The following is a 16,078-nucleotide window of genomic DNA, read 5'->3' on the forward strand; positions in this document are numbered from 1 at the left end:
GACATGAATCCTGGTTAGTTCCCTCTCATGAAGGAGACTAATCCTGCTGAAGTGAACTTGAAATCTGTTTTTACTCAACTGTAGCAGAATAGACCCTCCAAATGTGAAATAGGAGTTTGAACAAATGAGCCTCATTGACTCTGAGATTTTCAAAGCTGACATGGGCTCTGGGTGCCTTATAGGCAGTCAATGATAAGGGGAAGGGGTTGTCTGTGGTCCTTACAGGGCTTTGAAAATGTCTGCTGTGGTGTTTTTTCTTGCCAGAAATCACTTGTATTCGATGCAACTTTTCAGCATGGTTCAGTATTTTATTTTGCAGACAAAGTAGGTGGTTTGATTTTTTTTTTCCTAATGAATGAATGCCACTGACATGATTTATTTCAGAGATTCCCATATTTTGTTGAGGTGATTGCTTGCTGGGGATGTAGCCAGTTAACCTACGTACAAATTGTCTTAAGAAGGTGCTTAGGGTGCTTTGTTTTCCAATGTAGGCGCCTAAACTGAGGTGGGAGGAATGATGAATAAAGTCTATGCAAACTTTGCCTCATATTATGCAGAAATGGAGCCATGACCCTGGAATAATTTCTTGCCATGGTATTACCAAAGTGTAATATCCTGTAGATGTAGAAGAGAGTTGAAACTATCATCAAAAAGTACATGACAAAATATCAGCTCCGTACAACAGTCCTATTCAACCTTTTCTTCAGTTTCTTCATTCAGCAGTTGAGGATTATCCTGACAATCTGACTGAGTTTTAATTTAAAGTAATATTGGTGTTTAAAACCACAATGAGCTCTGCTAAAAACCAAATAATTAGAAGATTAAGATAAGAATCTCAGCAGCATTTCATTAAGAAAGGCCTAATGCAAAGAATTGTTTTTTTAGAATGGCTGTGATAAAACCATATTATATATATAAATATTTGTCTTGATTTGAAGACTAGAAAAAACACAGTAATATTGCGTGTCTGGAAAATAATAGCATTTATTTAGGATGCAACTTTTTAGGCAGATACTACTAAAAATCTCATTCTCTTAGTTGCAAATAATAACAAGCTAGAAGCTGTTGCTTTTTCACTTGACCTTTAGATATTACCTTGTCATCGTTTCACATCTTATTTTAAAAAAAAGAGTAACTTATAATGATAAAGAAGTAGGATTTATTCTGTATCTCTTTTTGAAGGAAACATACAACTTGAATTGTGTACCTCAGGCACTTATTTTCCTTATTTTTCTTCTCTGCCAATGTTCTTTTTGATTGCTTGAATGCCATATGGTATTATGGCCCTTTTAACTTTTATATGACTATCACCTGCAGGCAGTTGCATCTGAGCTCCTGATCCCTGACCACAGCTTCTCCTAAACCTCTGTGAAGCATCAAAAAGATTTAACAAAAGGCCAAAGAAATGAATGATTTTTTGTTGTTGTTAAAGGATCTTAGTTGACTGTCCAGGTTATCACTGCACTCATAAATGAAAAATGTATTTATTGGGTTTTGTCTAGTCTCCTGAGCTAGTGCTCCTTACACAGTAACAAATGTCCCCTGGCTCAGACCACCGTGGTAGGCTTTCAGTTGGAGATCATTGATTCCAGCAACTCTCTCAGGTTCGATAATCTCAGTTCAGCTGTAGTCATTTTCTTTATTTTGTTATATCCAGCAGCACATACTGCACCGTTGTGCTTTTCAAGTTGAACTCAACATGAACTCAGGGGTGATATCCTGCTTCTTCAGGGTGGAATTCTATTTGAAATAGTGATATTCTAGTAAATGTGAATTATTAACCATGTTGGGACTTTGAAAGCTAATGTTCAATTTTTTTTAATTTCCTGCATTCTTCAGTCATTAATGAAAGAGAATGCAAGCTCTATGAACATTACAATTTGTCATGACACTATAACATTGAGCATTTTTGGTTGACGACCTGCCAACTTTGTGCCACTGAGCAGGCTCAGGTTGAAGTGGTATCTTAGCAATGCTTGTTTGGTAAAACTATCTGAGAACAGCATAACCACAACAGTGTTTAATTATCACATACTGGGTGTATCCAGTTCTTAGTTCAGAATTATTGCTCCATAGCTCAGCTTCAAGCACGATTTGGTCATGGCTCGGTGTGATCAGAGATGTCCCTCACCTCCCTGGGGCTGTTCTCTGGCATCCCTGCTCTGTTGTCTTAGCTGTCAAAGGATCAAAGTCCATACAACTGCAGCTCTTTGTAACTCCTGGACTTGGGCTTATATTTGGGTCTGTCTTTTACTGAGAACACCCCCCATGAGAGGTGTTTTGAAATGCAATGACTAACAAGTACAGACAATTTGGGATGACTGTTGAAAGCATTAGCTAGAGCTGCCTGTCACGCTCATGCTGCTGTTTGAGCCACTTGTCTGTTCCTTCCGTAAGGTAGTGCATGCCATTTTAAGGCATGCCATCATCCTGTTTGTTTTGCATCAAAACATATGTCTTAAAATGCTCTAGGAACTACAGCAGTTCACAATCTGCATATCTAGCAGCTCAGACACCTGTGTGGTGAGATCAGGATGGAGTTTGTGTTCGTTGGGTCACCACTTGAGCGCTTGGTGCCACTGTTGCTGGCTTGCCTCCTCATCACCCAAGCCTTCTTTGAGAATGATCATTTTTCAAAGTCTGAATGTCCTGAAGATGGTTGCACTGAATGGAAAATTCGATGCTAATAAAATATAAAAATATGCTTTTAAAATACTTTCCTGTTGTATTTAATGTTGGAACTTCCAATGCTGGAGTAGAAATGAAAATAGATATATTACTCCTACCCTAATCCTTCCATATATTACAAGGATTCTGTTGCTTTTTCCACTTGGTCTTGGATTGTATTATAAAACTATCTTAGCAAGGTACCACAATAAAACACTGTCCAGCTTACAATAATCTCTTTCTCAGTACTATTTAAGATTTTCTCTGATGTACTGAATTTTGAGGAGAATACAACTGGATAATACTGGTGATGTTTCATTCTTCATTTTCTAAAAGAAACAGAAGAGAAAGGAGGCCAAATAATTATTTTGTCTTGTGTATTGAGAGAAATATTTATTTTTAAATGAGAGGCTGTCATGTGTGACTTTCTGCTTTGTATTATCAGAAGCACTGAAACATTTCCCTGGCTATTCCTTTACAAAGCAGTTTTGGTTTTTTGTTTAGACCATTAGAATGGCTGATTTGAGATTCGTCTTGGCTGATATTATTTCCATTTTAATGCTATATGTCAAAGCAAGTGTCTCAGCTTGCATGTTATAAACCCTTGAGCATGTCCTTGGCAAACCAGGTATTTCAAGAAACCAAAGCACTGTCACACTGAGCAGTTTTGTGTAGTTAATGACAATTCTTTCTTTGCTTCATCTTCTGAACCTTCACCAGACAGCAAATATAAATAAGGGTCTTAACTGGCGTTTATAATGTGGTGGTGACCAAAGATAAGAGAGAGAGAGGTGGCTTTCTTAGTCCATCTTGTGTGTGCCTGGTGATCTGTGTGCAATGTGAAGTACACACTTAAATGGAAGAGACTTCACAAAACTTGTGTTACTTATTCCATAAAGTGATTGGAAAAGATCCCTGTGGTTTTAATTCTTCTGATTTAATGGGTCATTATCCTGACAATTTCTTTGATATTCCTAATATTGCACTGTTTTCTCTGGAGAAACATAAAACCAGTCATGTCCATGAGTATTTTCTCTTTCAAAGCATGCTTACTACAATGGATGAAAACCTGCTCCCTATTGCAATTACTGTCATAGTTTTAAGTAGTTTGGTTCCATATATTGTGGGCAAAGACATCTTTTCCAACCTAAAATTTCTAAAATTTGAGCTTGTAAAATGGCTGAGGTCTTTATTTCAATGTCAAAAATTAACAGTCTACATGAACTTCAGCCCACGGTAATTCCTCCAGAGGAAAAAAAAAAAAAAGTAAACGTACAACAAAGCATACTATAATGTAGTTATCTAAGATTAAATTGGACAACACCTTTTGTATCAGCCTCACTGAATTAAAGCCAGTGGTTGAGAATATTCACGGCACATAGACAGGATAGTGTTAATGTGTCTGTGTAAGCAATACTGTACATCTATCTGTCTGGATATATGATCATGAGCTGAAGATTGTTTATTGTCAAAGGCTGAGTGGCTAATAAATGCTGGCAATGGCTTAGATTCACTGGAATGCTGCACAGCTGCAGCATTAGTCAGACTTTCCCTTTTCTGAATTCTGTAATCCCTTCAATATTGCATTAAATATGTTTTCAATATTTATCTGGATAAAAATGTGCTGAATATTGCAACTGTTTAATTCTGATGTTTGTCACGTAGGGAATCTGTGTAAGGCAGAAGGTAACAACGCTTTTATTGCTCAAACCTGAGGCGGCAGCTTGCGTCGTTTGCCCGTTCGGAGACTTGTGCTCAGGCTATTTACAGCACTTGGTAAGTCTTTGCGATCGCTCGGAGGCAGAGGCATGTCAGAATTTCTGAAGCCAAATTTCAGGCCTTAGTGCTTGGCTGAACTCACTGAACTGACCCGTCACCCTACACAAGAATCAGAGTTCCTATAGATTTTGGTGTCAGTAGAATTTAGCGGATGGATTTTGAATTTGATATACTTCACAGGCCAAATATTTGACAAGCCAGGAGTTGGAGTGGTTTATTAATATGTCACTATTTTTTTATTAGTTTTCCTAAATGATCAGCCGGTCTATTGTTAGCTGATCTATTGTCTCTCTCCCAACTTTTTTTTAAACAATTTTTATCTATGAACCAGATTATTTGGATAACAGTGATTGCAATTAATGATGTGGGAGCAGGGAAATGTGCTCCCCTTATGTTGTGGGTTCAGAATTAAGACAGGGAATCCAAACACATGCAATTCAAGTTAACCACATGGTCTAATGCAGTCCTGGCGATGCTAAAGCTCACTGTGTCCATGTGTTTCCATCAGCAATTACTTTCCCAGCTGCTGTTGAAAAAAAGGAAATCACACCAAATGGAATGGATTGTAGGCACCAAAGATAACCCGTTGCTGCTTGGGATAATTGCTCTAGACTTTAGCCTGACCTGGAAACAAGTGGGCTGTAGGCATTAGGAATAGAGAAGTTCATTAAAAAATCATATTCAAATTCAAAGTATTTTTCATACTTTTTTTGCCCAGCTGTATTAGTAATAGCTTGATCAGACTTAAGCAAACAGCCTATTGAATCCATTAGCTGTAGGTCACTGATTCAAGCAGATTAACAGTAGCAGAAATATGCAGTAAGAGAAGGATGAATTACGGGTGTCTAACTACTTCTGGTGTTCGCTTTGCAGTTAAAGCTAATTTCAGTCGCTTATTGGCAGTCACAGTGGCACCGACAGGTGAGTGGGTCATGGAGACTAAACCATGCATTCATCCTGAAGTGGTCCCTTAAGGAAGAAGTGGGAGAGTGTTGGGGAAGCTTGAGTGAAAGTTTTTCCCATTCTATGGAAATGTAGAAAGCTTTAGGAACCAAAACTGTTGACACCTTCTGGGGCGTAAAAAATCCCATGTTTGACTGAAATGTTGGAAGCATACGTTGAAAACAAGGAGCCTAGCATTAAGTTGAAATTACTACTAATAATCTGGAAGACAAACTTGCATTGCTTTGTCACATTATCTCTTTATGATAAAGCCTTTTCATCTAGTCTCTTGAAAGTGACTCATTGGCAAAATATTTTAAGCAATTCAAATAAACAGAAGCACTGAATACTAGTTTCTTTGTTCACGAAGAAACTCACCAAAAAATGAAATGGTCATAAACCTTGCTTTCTCTGTGTTTGGATTTCAGCTTTCCAGTATTTTCAAGTACAGCAGTTTCTCATCCCATGCCACTTTACAAAACATTGATAGCCAGCATATCTCACCGATCCAGCCTGTGATGCAATGTGTCAGATTTTATATTTATACCTAAAACAATGATTTATCTTGTAATAATAGCTCAAAAGAAATTAACCCCATCGCATTACGGACACTGCATATTCTTTCAAAGGAGAACTACAGCTGTAGAAGTTCTTCTGCTCTTAATAGTAAAAATGTATAGATATTTTATTATATTCCTATTGAGTTGGAAGTCATGGCACAATCAGTCTAGCACTTTTCCTATCTTACACATTGCATATAATTTTTTTTGTTTAAAGTGGTTTGTTTATTTTTTCAAGGTTGCTGTCAAGAAACACAACAAGAAATCCAGGGAATGGAGAATGTGGAGAAGTCCAAATAAGGGAGGATTACCAGCTGAGAAAGGCTACGTATGTTGGCAGCTTATCTTTACTATAGCATGGGATGCATCTGAGAAAGATTCGTCAGGAGCAGTGGCAACTGGAAAGCTGAGAGATGGACCATAATTATGAAAGTAAGGTATGTAGAAACATTGAGTAATATGGGTATTCCCCTTTGCCTTGGCAGGTCACTAGTGCTGTCGTCACAGTTACAGCTTAGTGAGCAACTTTTACATCACTGTCCCCTCAAGTAACGTCACAGACCCCAATCCACACGGACTATTTTGCTGCCATGTCACATTTATTTAATTGGTTTTCCACTGTCACACCACAGCTGCTTTTGATATTGCCCAATCAACATTTTTCTCACTCAGCAAACATGTTTCGCATTATGTTCTCCCCAGATCAACAGGCATTCATTTTTCTATCAGATGAAACTTTCAGCCCTTAGTCTCAAGTGCTGTGGGCTCCTTTCTCTCAGTTCTTCTCGTTTTCTGGCTGCATAATATTTTTCCAATCAAATATTTCTTCCGGCCTTTATTCAGAAGCTACCACTTGCAAATCACTACGAGATATGTGCAATGAAGTTTAGGTTACTACTAAGTGTCGGAGCTTTCCTTAAGGCTTCTCTTCCCCTTCCCCTACACATAAAGCTTTATGTGTTAATAGTAATCATCATCATTTGTTTATGGTCAAGCGGACGCTGACCTCCACTGGGATTTACAGTCCTTCTTTCAAACAGCCTGTTTTGTTTGGCAGGATGTGCTGTTTTTCTATCTACCCCACTATTGTATGTCTCTGTCAGCACCTACCGACTGCGGGTGAGGGTGGCAACAGGGAAGGGATGGGTGGGAGGCTTGTTTGCCCCCTCCCAGGGCTCAGTTGCCACCTCAGCCTGGCCGTGCAGGTTCCCTTTGGAGACTGTCGAACAACATGTTCGAGCAGATCGTGTCACACGGCTTTGACCTTAGCTGAGGAGGCCACCAATCATTTACTTATGGGAAAATGTCACAGGAGTAACATGGAGGAATTGTGCAACACACAAATACTAGTTTTCAAAGTTAGGTATCTGCAATTTTTTGTTCAGTTTGGGGCCACTTTAGCAGAATCACAAATCAATTGGTCTGCAGCTGGTTTGTATCTAGAAAGACCTTTGCTCATGAATAACTACATGACTGAAAATAACATTGCAGGTCTAATCTACTTACACTCATAAAACCTCAACTTCCGTATGGGTACCCTGGAACCCAAAGGATGAAGCAATTTTGTCAAGTTTTAATGCAGAATCATTTTATATTTACATTATTAAAAGCGGAGTTTAAGGCCAAGAATGTGTATAGCCAGACATTGTTTGGGGGTTTGAAAACATAATTTCATGTTTATTTTTCTGTCTGGAAGGTGGTTGCTAAATCCCAACAATCACCACATCGTCTGGCTGTTGGGCTTTTAATGGTAGCTGTTATTATTGCCAATCTGGATCTTCAATAACTAGATTCAAGTTACAATTAAGAAAAAATAGAGAACACCTAATAGCAAAAAGGAGGTTCTGTGAAAATAAAACCATTAGGATTAGATAACTCCTCATAGATTTGTTTTTGTAGTGTCTTATTTTTGCGATTGGAAGTCTTCTTTCTGAAAAACAGAAGCAACAAATTTACCTTTTATGGTCACTGTAATCTACAATATAGTCCTTCAACTATTCTTTTTTTCTGTGAGCCCAGTCAGAAATTAAATGCTGTACTATTGCAGTCCACCTGCTTTATTTTAACCACAGATTGCAATTTTGCTCTTTTCCTTTACCACTGCTGCACAATCCTCAAAACCATCTCTTCCAGCCCGGGTATGAGAAGGAAATCATGGCTACTTGCTGCTGGGCTTAAGCAGAGCTCTTTAATAGGAAAACTACATTTTACTTAGGAGAATAACATCATGTGGCAGGGCTATGGCAACAATAACACCCCTACTGCCAGAAAACACTTACCCTGGGTGGCTCAGATGGCCCCAAATATTTAAGAGCATTTTTCTTATACTGTAAATTCCCCGAGGTACGTTATTTTCTACTGAGAGCTAATAACTACCCTGTCTGTAAAGCAACTGGTCTTAAGTTTATTAGCTTGCAAGACAGAAAAATAACAGACACATATCACTGACATTTAACAAAGATATCTTTCATGGGTTTCTGTATTTTTTCATATGCACCACACGTTTCTCTTTAGTTAGAAAAACACATTTTGAACCACATTCTGCGTAACTTCTTATGAAGCAAAGCACATTTTCCAAAAAGTCCTCAATGCTTCACCAAATACTGAGTCCCTTTTCAGAAAGTTCTGAAGGTTTTTGCAGAAGAAATAACATGTCAGCTTCCCCAGAGAAAGCTGTTTCACCCTTGCCGCAGCAGCCATAGTATTTACTTTGGCATCACAGAAGAACATCATCCTATTCCCGCACTAAAGTGGAAACGATTGCACAAATGACTTTCAAGTGAAAGTGACTTCTTCAGACAGAATAAATCTCTATTTGCACTTCTTTAAAAGTATAATATTAGTTTATTCCTTTTGAGTAGAGGTGTGGGTCACAAGAAGATTATCCATGTGATCATTGTAGTGTAGAGACACTATATTTTGGTGTTTAAATAGAAGAGCTTTCCTCTAGATGGATATTTCTTGTGGGTAGGTGATGCACACAGAAGGTGGTCTTGTTCTGGAAGGAGTCAATTTTCAGATAATATTTTTAGCCAGAGTGTAGTGAGACTGTAAAGAGATAAAAGCCACCCTCAGCTCCTGTATTTTGGCTAGGCAAACCCGTACACATTGACCTGTGTTCAGTGACACAGAGCACATTATTACTGGTTCGCTCTTACAGTGACTGCCTCCTTTTGAAATAGCAGCAAATTATGTGTGAATTTGCCACGATCACAATAAACAGCAGGTAGAAGGGGAAAAAATGGTGGCATGTTTGGTAAAATTATTTCTATTTTAAACTGGCCTCTACCATTTTTGGAATGTGAATTTTGGTGTGCAAAGAAGAATTTGAAAAATTGCTCCTTCCAAGTGACTCAACTTTTGAGTTGAACCATGTGGAACTTCAAAGGCTGAAGCTGAATGTTGTGAAAGTCCTCCTCGAGGGCCTGGGACTACTGAAGTCATGGCAAAAGTTTTGTTAGCTTAAATGGGAACAGGAACAAGCCTTTTACAACTCTTTTTTAAAGCCCATGAAGATGTCCAAATACCAGTTGTCCTGAAATTCAAAGGAGAACAATAGTTGTACGTCCTGGGATGTCAATATTAACGGCAGTCACTGCAGTCCCAAACTCTCAGTAACAAGAAAAGCAGAGGGACTAATTTTCTTTTTCTGTGACCCAAACACGCACAAGGTCCACCCAAAAGCCTGCCTGGGTGGTACGTTAGAGGACAAGGAGCTGGGATAAAAAAAAACATTAAGAAATGATCCAAGCTTCACGCTAAAGAAAAGGGATTATGTCTAGGCCTAAAAAGAGGGAATGCTGGTGTTTTATAGTTGAACAGTTTCATATGACTTGCAGGGAACATGTATATTTCTCTCTTTATTGGCTCACCTACTAAAGGTGCACAAAGGCGTGATGTTTCATCATCCCAGTGCCAGTGCAGCCTCAGCTGTGAGCTGGTGAAATCTGTGTCTGTATGAGCCACAAGAAGAGCTGGCCTTTGACAGAAAGCTCTCCCTCTTCCTCACCCTCTCCAAAACTTTGTGATGTCAAAATGTTAACTTTTTTTCTGGATGAATGGCTGCTGCTAATTTCAATAGAAATTATTTGGCTACAATACTTGTGGAAAATAGCATAGAACATTGGGAAACGTTTGCAAAATGTGGATAGTACAACCCTGGGTTTTATTTGGACAGCTTCCCAGGCACTGCAGAAATGGAAGCATAATACTTCTACATTTTGAATTTGAAATAAAATGGCTTTTTTAGAGGTATTTCAAAGTACCACATCTATAGTCTAGCATTCAGGGTGCTTAGAAAAATTTGCTTGTCCGTTTCAACCTGCCACTCGGAGCAAAGTTGGCAAACGGCAAAAAAAGCTTCCTAAGATGTAGTGAATATTCATGTGAGAGATGCAAACTAGGATTATACGTAGGATTAACACACTGAAGGTGTACCAGACAGCCTTGTTGGAGGCAGCTTTATAGGATATACATGCCATTTACACATTCTTTAATTGCTGTCAGATAGCACAGCAGATCCAGTATTTCCCTTGTTTTGGACTATTTTCCAACTACATCATATTCAGACTTCAGAGTATCGTGAGTCACAGATTCTGTTTTATCTTAAAATCAGAAAGAACTGTGGTGATATAAACTGTTTTGATGAATAAACACGGCTGCTATTTACAGTCTATACTGTATTTACAGTCTGAGAGAACCCAAGGACCAACATTTACATATTTGCAAATTTCATATAAGGGCAGGTTGAACATTGAAAGTCTACATTCTTTTTCAGTGGAGAGCAATAACAGTGACAAACTGATGGTGCCTGCAAGACAGGGTGGAGATGTGTTCTCAGGTCCGTGTATCTTGTCCCTGCCCACTTTGCAGCAGTCATTTCAGTTAGTGGAAGGATTCTTTCTTTAGAACTGCAGACTTATTTCCATCCAGCTTCTGACTCTAGTGCAGATGCTGACAGGAGGAGAAAAGGAATATTTGGGCATATTATGCCTCAGCCCACCTTTTTTTCCAATTTCCTAAGTATTTCTCTTTTTGTGGTTTTTCATGTGCTTTCAACAATAATTTTGGAGGTCTGTTGATTTAGAATAAAATGTAACTGGTACTATTTCCAGAGTACTGGGAAATTATGGTCCCAATTTTCTTCTGCTGTAGGTAGTCACTAAATTAACACAAAAAGGCTTGCATCCTCTGGCCCAGTCAAGTAGCAGCAAGGTCCACAAAGCTGGGGAGGAGAAAGGGGCAAAAATAGCTTTAAATCTGGGGAGCTTCTTTGAAAGACTGAGTTGTTTAGGATTCAGAATTGATCTGCCTTTCCACCTCCTTGTGCTTGGAGGAAACATTTGTGTGGTTGACTGGAGACAATTTACACATCATGGAGGTAAGCTTGGGGCTTGCAATCAGCCCCTTATCTGTCTACACATACCACTCGTGAGTGATTAATATGTGCTGTATTAATCATGGGTAAACAGTCCTGTGTGTGTGGTTTGCCAAATAGTTCTGCTTTGACTAGTACACATCCTAGGGCAATAAAAAAATAATTCAATACTGCCACTAAATACAATGGTTTTCTGTGACACTTAGAGAATGCAGTTTGTAATTTGAAACCGTTGTACAAATGCCGAGACATGTATTTGTTGAAGGGCTTTCTCATGTCATCTGAAAGACAAGAAAATAGCATGTCTTTGGATGTTCCCCTATTTGTTTTTTTAAATAGTAAGACAGTCCTAAAGTTCAGAACTCTGAACTTAAAAAAAAAATAGTTCATAAATATAATTTTCCTTAGTTTTACTTTTGTTTTTTTCACTTGCTTCATTTATCTTTTTTCAAAAGCATTGATTTCTTATAAAGTGCAAATAATGCTATATGTAGTATATAAACATAAAGATTATGGGCTTGAATTTCAAAATTTTGGAGTTTTAAATATTTATTCAGATTTCTCCCTTTAGCAGAATATATTTTTAATTGTTTTCAATGCTAACATAGAACAAAATCTACCCTTGAAGTTGAGCAATTAACTTCTATTCCTTTTCCACCCTCTGAAAAAACTAAATGAAATTTAAGTGCCTGTAGTTGGTGCACAGTGGTGACTTGCAGGTATTACTTCTTGCTACAAATGATGCAGTCTGGGCAAAAGACATTCAAAGGCAAACTGTTGGTTACATACATTTATGCTGTCCTCAGCCCCTAAAGTGGGCCAAAAATTCACGCAGTGCTGAGTGAATAAACAATATGTGCCATGGAAAAGGGCTTTACATTTGGAAAAAGCAAAAAGCAAACCTTAACATTTTAGGTTTTCCATCTTTCTTTTAATCAGTGTCATTAAGCAGCAAGAATTTATGCATTTAAAAAACACCTTGTCTACTTGTGGGAAATCTCTTTTAAACTATTAGCAGGACATGGAAAATGGTGTGTGCTAAGGAACATAAGATTTACTTTACAGAAACAGATAGCATGTTGCATTTTGTGGCACTGGAAGCATTTTAAACGTATATTTATAGTTGACAGGTTATAAAGGTGCACTCTGCGTTCCCCCAATTTTATTGTTACAGGAAAATAATTATTTTTCCTAAAATTGAAATACTTTAATATCAAGAGACTCCTGCCTTAACTGTTGAAGATGCTTAGGCATATCAATATCTCAGCTGCAGCAGAAAGGTTAATAAAAATATATGGCATAGTTAAAATGAACTCACTTTTTTTTCCCCACAGAACGGTGATATAAATAGCATTATTGCTATACCTGGAATTGCAATATGCACATTCTGTAGGCCTGAAACAATTTGGGACATTTATTTCCCTTCGCTATAGTAGCCTGTAAATGGAGTGACACCATTAATGAAAGGGTCTATAAAAGAGTGCTAATTATGTGACCAGATTGAGTCAAATGGGATGACTTCTCACTTTAATTGAGAACTTCAGTGCTTACCTGACAGCACAAAATAATTAATAATGACAGTGACAATTAATAATTTGGAAATGCACATTATAAATGATACTTCCAGGGTTTTATATGTATGATAGGAATTTATAGCAGGATAAATTGTCTAGGGGAAATTGTTTAGAAGTTTTTATTACATTTTAACTTCACAGATTTCAGGAACAGTAAAGTATATTATGGGAAAAATGCTGCTGACAACGTGATTAATAACTTATGTATAAACTCTTTACCCTCTAGTTAAATTGGTCTCATTTTTCATGTAATTATATTGATACTGGAATATTAAAATTTATTGTTAAAATTATATTTTTAGAACTAAAAATGGAATAAACACTTCATAACCTGTGCTCAAGCTGAAGAGTCATCTGTAAATACTGCTCAAGACAGTTCAGTTTATCATTGATATAAAAGCCAAGTTGTTAATTTGAAAAGAAGAAAAAACATTACCTGTTTTGGGGTTTTATAAGCTTTTTAAATTTCTTTATTATTTGTATTTTGTCTAATGAAAAACCAAGAATAAGTATGAAATATGATAAAGCTTGTATTTTCCATACGATAAACTTTATTTAGAGGTCTTGCATAGGTTGTATATAGATTAATTTATGTCTTAGCTTTTTATGATGATCAGTAAGACCTTTTTGAAAGGTTTAGTACAAAAGCAGAAGACAAGAGCAAACTAAACTTAACGAACCTCTTAACTCCTAGGTTCCCTGTCTCCTACTTCACCAGATCTGTCTCTTCTCATTTAGGTGGCCTTCATCCCAGGAAAACCATCTGTCTCACCAGGGACTTTAAGACTAAGACTTTAATGAGTGCTAACATTAGAAGTGCATGCAGACCTCTCCAACACAAAATAACTGAGGTAAAAGAAATAAATTTCAAAAACTGAGAGTATTTTTTAAGTCAGCAATAAAGACAGTTATTTTTAGGAATATTTTAATACAGGTATTTACAGTGTAAAGTTATTATAAACTTTTAATGAATTATTGGTAAAAGCTGTTTATGTCTTTTCTCATCGAAAGGGTTCTCACAGTAAATGTATATAACTATGTGTATGCAAAGACATTTCAGAGGAATCATAAACTGGATAAAGTCTGTACTAAAGAAATTAGGCTCTTCTTCCTGTCTGATAGTAAAAGATCAAATCCCTTGTGGCTTTGTTTGAACAAATTCATCTGCTCAAATGACTTTGAAAGTGAAAGCTCTTGAAACACAAGAACAACACTATAGACACCACTGAGCTGTTAGACCTTTCCTGATTTACTGCTGGACTAAACTCATTAACTACGGGCTCTGAAATAGTCCCCAGACCAAATTTTACAACTTCCGCTTCACCTTCCGTCTTCAGCTCAGTCTTTGACCCACTGTCCTTGTTAAATCCTTACATGAGTGCTAGCTTAATTTCAGGGGGAATACTGAGGCTTTTCACCTATGGGAGATGGGATGAGTTTTGCATTATTTTATGCTCCACAAAATAACAGTGATACTCTTCTGTCAAGAAACTAATTCATACCTACCATTTAAATAACCTAATTTCTGACATATGAATCCTCTTTTAAAAGCCATAGCACCAGATTCCTTGGCAATTAGTCTTTCTTCCACAGACTGTTTTTTTTTTTTCACACTTTCCTCCACCTACGCTGCCACATCAGTATAAATTAGCGGGATGCTATTCTGTATATGGCACACAGCCTTTTCTCCCCATTGGAACAGTCAAGGTCTAATCACATTTTCATGGAAAGATTGCAGGTTTTATGTCCTTTGAGTCCTAGTCCTAAGCGTTTTGTGCAACTGCTATTGAGAGAACTATTTTACTCAGAATTGTTATTGCTTTAGGGAATTTATTTAATTTTTACTTTTTTTTTTTTTTTTTCAAAAAATGGTAGAATTAATTCTACATGCAAGTGTATTCAATAAGCTGGTCATTTGCTATGCTAGTTATACAATACTTAATTATTCTTAAATCACGAATTGTAAAATGGAACAATGAACATTGTGTGTGAAATAAGATCTTGTCCAAGGTAGAAATTATACGTGGAGCCAGATTTGGAGGTATTTTTCATTCCAGTTCTATACTGTTTCTACACCTACTACATCTCTCCTATCATACACTGGAATGCATTTACTCTGTGTTCTAGACTTGTGTGTGTTTAAAAAAAACAAACAAACAAAAAACCAACTTGGTTCCTCAAGGAATTTACACTCCAAATGAAGCCACCATAGAACATGAAAATAATAAACAAATGGAAGGGTAGGAAATGAAGAACAGGACGTAAAGTAAATAAAAATAAAGAGCCAATACTCCAGCTGCTGGAAATTAGTGCAGTTCTATTGAAGCCTATGCAATTACACTAACTGAGCAATTGGTTCATTATTTTTATTTATTTTACCCTTTGTTCCTTCCCTTCCTTGGAGCTTTGAATTAAATGAACTGAATTGACATCAGCTGAAGAGCAGTTCTAAAGTGCATCCCGTTACGTAGCAAACTCTGGTATCTGTAAGGAGAGGGAAGGGGCAGAGTGGGTAGCGTCTGAGGAGGCCTCTGAGGGAAAGAAGTCACTGTCTGCCTAGACCATAGTTGTATTTGACTGCATACTGTCATTTTTTGTTTGGTTTTTTTTTTTTCCTCCTTTTTTGCCTTTTTCTGCCCAACACAGGTCACCCCAGTGGGGAGTCTCACTGCTGGCTGTGGGTACAGAGGGCTGCAGAACCGAGCCATCAAATGAGGTAGCAGCAGATATGGTGGGGCCATATCCACACTACATAACTGAGTGTTTCCCCCGACCCCTGTGTGTTTTCCAGCCTGTCCTCAACCCTGTCTTCAGTGAACCTGAGAGCTTGAGAACACGGCTCAAATGTGCACTCCCATGCTTGCAGAGTGGGTGGACCAGGTCTGAACCACGCCACCAGGAGATCACCAAGAAGGTAGGGGAGATGCACCCTGAGGTGCATGGCGTGAGATGGCAGCTGAGTAAATCATCACAATAGCAGGGAAATAAAGATAGGAGTATGGCCACAAAGTTACAGTTTGTAATAAATGCAGTTTTTGACTGAGTTTGTTAAAATGGATTTAAAAAAATAGTGTGGCTTTTATTATATGACTATTTAAATTTTAACTAGGAAAGCAAAATATAACCTTTTTGTTAGAGCTTCATGACTAAATTGATGGCTATTTTGAAATTAATTTTCA

At 37.6% G+C, this 16,078-nt stretch overlaps 1 long non-coding RNA gene across 1 annotated transcript; it reads left to right on the plus strand.

Moving 5' to 3' along the window:
* Window positions 1–4,336: 4,336 nt before the first annotated feature.
* LOC106892598 lies at window positions 4,337–15,788 on the plus strand. The gene is made up of 4 exons (XR_001412893.1): window positions 4,337–4,443; window positions 6,187–6,385; window positions 13,638–13,750; window positions 15,691–15,788. It is a non-coding gene; the product is annotated as an uncharacterized LOC106892598 (long non-coding RNA).
* The last annotated feature ends 290 nt before the right edge of the window (window positions 15,789–16,078 follow it).

Source organism: Calidris pugnax, unplaced genomic scaffold (genome assembly GCF_001431845.1).
Source record: "Calidris pugnax isolate Ruff unplaced genomic scaffold, ASM143184v1 scaffold42, whole genome shotgun sequence".
In the NCBI taxonomy this organism is placed as follows: domain Eukaryota; kingdom Metazoa; phylum Chordata; class Aves; order Charadriiformes; family Scolopacidae; genus Calidris; species Calidris pugnax.